Source organism: Tupaia chinensis, unplaced genomic scaffold, assembly GCF_000334495.1.
Source record: "Tupaia chinensis unplaced genomic scaffold, TupChi_1.0 Scaffold000602_1, whole genome shotgun sequence".
Classification (NCBI taxonomy): Eukaryota; Metazoa; Chordata; class Mammalia; order Scandentia; family Tupaiidae; genus Tupaia; species Tupaia belangeri.
Window position 1 is genome coordinate 111,684 of NW_006160120.1, and position 5,140 is coordinate 116,823.

The 5,140-nt window shown below is 50.2% G+C and overlaps 1 protein-coding gene across 1 annotated transcript in view; it reads left to right on the forward strand.

Moving 5' to 3' along the window:
• Nucleotides 1-4,267: 4,267 nt before the first annotated feature.
• Nucleotides 4,268-5,140, forward strand: part of PCIF1 (phosphorylated CTD interacting factor 1) — a 14,792-nt gene continuing 13,919 nt past the window's right edge. The window contains 1 exon segment of the mRNA XM_014591603.2: nt 4,268-5,084. The gene's annotated coding sequence lies outside the window, so the exon portion shown is untranslated.

The following is a 5,140-nucleotide window of genomic DNA, read 5'->3' on the forward strand; positions in this document are numbered from 1 at the left end:
TTTTTTTTTTGAGAGTTTTTTGCTATAGGGTGCATGTGCTTACCAGAAAGAGATAGAGAGACAGAAAGCAAGAAATTGTCCCCTAGGGGGAATGGCCATGTTGCAATTCCATCTCCTCCATTCTCCTCTCGGGATCTTGGGCATGCACGCACATGCACCTGCTGTGAGTTTAAGCCACCAGGTCTGGGATTCAAACTGCAGTCGACTACATGGGAGTCCAGCGACATAGCCATTAAGCCAACTGCTGGTCCCATATGTGTAATACTTTAAAAAAAAATAGATGATAAATTTCTTGAGAGAGATGAGCACCAGCAGGGGGAAACCTCCCCTCCAAACTTCCCAGCCAGGCTCTCAGGCACTGGTGTCCACATGCCGTTTGTACCAGTTGACGCAGAACTGAATGCATCATGCCAACACTGCTGGGCCTTGTGTGCTCGTCTACAGTGCGTGTGCACTTGCTGGAGAGAGACAGAGGGAAAGTGAAAAAGCACCTCCTGGGAGGATGGTCATGTTGCAATCCCTTCTCCTCCATTCTCCTTCTGGGATTTTGGGCTTGCATGTACATGCACCTGGCATGAGCCCTCAAGCTGCCACATCCAAGAATGGAACCATGGCTGACTACGTGGGAGTCTAGCACTTTAACCACTACATCACCAGCTGGCCCTCGTAACTTTAAAAAGTGTGTTTTGGAGAAAGTGGGAGGGAAGAGGGGGAGGAACAACAAAAAAGTGGGTTTTGGGGACCAGCAGATGGCATAGTGGTTATGTCACTGGATTCCCACATGGCCGGCTGTGGTATGAGTCCTGGACCTGGTGACCTGAAAATCACACTGGGTGCATGTGTGTGCATGTCCAGGATCCCAGGAGGAGAATGGAGAAGGGATTGCAGCATGGCCACCCCCCCTCAGGGGGTGATTTCTCACTTTCCCTCTCACTGTTTCTCTCTCTTTCCAGCGAGTGCACACCGGCCTAATGCCAAACAAACAAACAAACAAAAAACAGAAAACAAAACCTCTCAAACAAAGGTGAGACTTGTAGGTCAGCAGGTGGTGTGGTGGTTAAGGTGCTGGATTCCCACACAGCCAATTGCAGTTCTAGTTCCAGATTCAGTGGCTTGGAAAATTGGAAAATCATGCCAACCACATGTGTGTGCAGGCCCACAATCTCTAGAGAAGAATGGAGGAGGAAGGCCTACGGCTCGGTCATCCTCTCAGGGGGTGGTCCTCACTTTCTCTCTCTCTGTTTCTCTCCTGTGAGTGCACAGACCCAATGGCAAAAACCTGAATAATAATAATATGGGGCTTGCTTTAAAGGTAGTGGTGGAAGGAGAGAGAAGAGATTAATTTTGACTACATGTGGAAAGTGAACAAAGGGAAATGAGGACTACATTGGGAAGAACAATTTTGGGAGACATATTAAAAGGTAAGAGAAAGTGTTTCAATTTTTTTTTTTTTAATTGTCAATGTGAGTTAATCAGGGACCACTTATAGGTAGAGAGGGTAACAGCCCCCAAAAGAAGTCACTGATTTTTTTTTTTTAAGAATTATTTTATTTAACGTTTATTTTTTATATATTTTTAATTTGACCAGAGAGGGACAGAGTGAGAAAGAAAGAAAGATAGAGAGAGAGGAAAAGTGAGAAAGCAAGCCACCAGGTCTGGGACTTGAACTGTAGTTGGCCAGGTGGGAGTCCAACGCCCTCAACCACCATGCCACCTGTTGGCCCCTGTGTTTTATTTTTTAGTGAAGTCTCTACATTTTTCCCTTTTTGGTCTGGTTAATGTACAAAATACATCCCTTTCACAGGTCTCTAAATAATTTGTGATGCGGGACCAGCAGATGGTGTAATGGTTATGTCACTGGACTCCCATGTTGTCAAGCACGGTTCAAGTCCTGGACCTGGCAGCTAAAAATTCATGCTGGGTGTGTGTGCATGTGTGCTCAAAGCCCCAGAGGAAGAATGGAGGAGAAGGGATTGCAGTGTGGTCATCACCCCTGTGTGTGTGTGGGGGGTGATTTCTCACTTTCTGTCTCTCTCTCCAGCAAGCACACACGCTCTATAGCAAAAATCTCTTAAAAAACAACAACAAAAAGAATTTAACTCTTGCTAAGAAACTAACTACAGTCCAGAGAACGTGGATAATGAAAGCCATTACCATTAAAGAAAACAGTCACCCTCCCCAAGGCCATCTTCAAGGACTAAAATTACTTCGAGTCCCAAGCATCATGGAACAAATTCCTGGACCTGTACTGATACCCCTTCACAGAAGGATAGTTTTCCTTCCTCGTCAGGGCCCCATATGACTAGGCTACTTCAGTCTCCCTTCAACAACCCATTCCAGACCCCTTCCACTGCACTGGAAGCTTTTTTCCTCTGATAAACAAATTTTGCTTATCATACTTTCCTGTTTGGCCAGATTTCTAATTCTTCATGAGCATCGGACAAGAATCAGCATGGGTATTGGCCCTGATCACCCCAACACTGCTGCTCTAAGAGGACACATGCGGGGCCAGCAGATGGTGTAGCGGTTATGTCTCTGGACTCTCACATGGCCAGCTGCGGTTTAAGTCTCAGATCCAGTGGCTTGAAACTCACACTGGGCTTACATGTGAGTGCATGCCTAAGAAAGGAGAATGGAGAAGGGATTGTGGTGTGGCCAGCTCCCCTGGGTGGGGGATTTCTCACTTTCCCTCTCACTGTCTTTGTCTCTCTCTCAGGTGAGGGCGCACGCTCTAAGACAAAAATCTGTTACCAAAAAAACCAAAGAGGGCACATAGACTAGCCAGAGAGAGGCAGAGACAGATAGGAGAGGGAGAAAGTGCTCGAATGGGGTGTGATCACACTACAATCCCTTCTCCTTCATTTCTCCATCTTGTCAGGATCTGGGCACACAAGCACACATGCCTGGCCTGTTCTGAGATTTGAACCAGTCAGCCATGTGGGGTCCAGCTCCCTTAACCACTAGGCAACAGGACCAGGCCCAAGAGCTATCTTGAGCGCTCAGGCTGGAGAAACCTGTGGATATTGAAATGGAAATGTCAAGAGCCATTGTGTGAACACTGACAAGTCAGTTCCCTTGAGAATCCCTTCTCCCCCAAAGAGAAGGCAGTGTGGGTTAATGGAACCAGTGTGTGTTAATGGGAACCCTGGGCTTTAAAATCTCCACTGTTGGACCAGCAGTTAGCGTAATGGCTATGTTGTTGGACTCCCATGTAGTTGACCGCGGTTCATGTCCCAGACCTAGTGGCTTAAACTCATGCCAGGTGCATGTGCATGCGTGCTCAAGATCCTGAGAAGAGAATGGAGAGGGGATTGCAGTGTGGCCATCCTCCCTGGGGGGTGATTTCTTGCTTTCTGTCTCTCTGTCTCTGTCTATCTGGTGAGCGCACACGCCCTATAGCAAAAACCTCTCAAAAAAAAAAAAAGTAAAATCTCCACTGTTGGAGCCAGCAGGTGGTGTGGTGCTTAAGGTCCTGGACTCTCATATGGTTGATGGGCATGAGTTTTAAACTTCTGGGTCCAGAACTCAAACTATGGTTGACTACTGGAAGTCCTTAGACGTAACCATTATGCCAACTGGTGGTCCCCATTCTCAGAAACTATTATGAGGCAGGCACGTTTATCACCTTCCACTGAGGGAACTAAAATTTTTTTTTAGAATTTTGCCATAGGGTGTGTGTGCTCACCAGAGAGCGCTCCAGCAGTTTAGTGAGAAATCATTGCCCAAGGAGGATGGCCACGCTGCAATCCTTTCTCCTCTTCCAACTTCGGGCACACATGCATATGCACTCCCTGTGTTTTTCAAGTTCCTGGATCAGGAACTCCAACCACCTACTCGGCCATGCGAGATTCAGCGCCTCCACCACGACGCCACCTGCTGGTTCCAAACTAAAGTTTAAAAAGAGACTCAACAACTCCTGAAGCCAGTCTAAGCGATGAAATCTCGTAAGAATGACAACCCTTGCTCTCTACCGTTCCTATCACTGCCTCTGCTTTTCTTGACCCACTCCCTGCGACTCCCTGCCAAGGAACATGTAGCCAGTACCATGGACATCAGAGAGGCTGTCCAGATGAGGCATTCGCAGCCTCTGGACACTGCAAGCCCGAGTCTAACAGCAGGTGGCCAGCTTGTCCTCTTTAGTTTATTTGGAGGCCAGAGCTGGGCGGAGCTACAATCCTGAGTAGCCAGCCAGCCCTTACTAAGAATCCTGCAGGGGCAGGACAAGGGACACCTAGCAACTGCTAGTCTGCTGCTAAGGTGACCTCTGTAGCCGGCCTGTAGTCTCGGTGGAGCTTTAACTGCAAGCCTCTCCCATGTGGCTTAGCATTCCCCAGCTTTGCCAAAAGCCATCTTTATATCCCCCACGGCTGTTTTGGGCTTTTTTCCTACTAAACCGCACCTACAAGTTGTACAAGCCCATTATGGGATCAGGGTCGATTTGCATGGAAGTTGGATATGGGGCAAGGCTGGAAAACGTTCTGGAAACCAGCAGGATAGAGGACGAAAGACCTCAAGACATTGACCGGAAGAGGCAGGGCAGCGAGGGGGCTAGGACCCAGGTTTCAGATACGTCGGCGCCTACGTCACTAGGACTCCGCCCCCGCGTCGGCCGCCGGACTGGAGCTCCCAGTCGGTTCCAAACAAGCCCGGCGCTCCGTAGTGCGCACGCTCAGTCCGGCCCTGCCGGCGTACCGCCCACCCAGGTCCTCTGGCTCCTGAGGGCGTGCTTGCGGGGAAAACTGAGGCGGGGGGCGTGCTTGAGTTCATTTCTTCCTCGGCCACACCACAGGGCCAGCAGAGCTGATCCCCTTCCTCAGAGCATGGAAGTGCAGGAAAGGACAGAAGGAAGGGAGGGGGCCCAAGGCAAGCAGGGTCTGAAGAACCAGCAGAGATCTGCCACACTCAAGATGGCGGCGCGGCCGCGGCGAGGTCCCTCAGAGGCGGTACCAGCGCATGCGCAGCGCGGAGTCCCGGCCCGGGACACAAGATGGCGGCAGCGGCGCTGGGGAGGGCGAGGCGGAGGCGGCAAAACGGGCGGTCGAGCAGAACGTATAGCCGCTTCCCCTCAAGTCCGCTCCGGGCAGGTAAGATCCCCAGGAAGCCATGGTCCCGTCGCGAGCCGCGCCAGGGGCCGGGGATC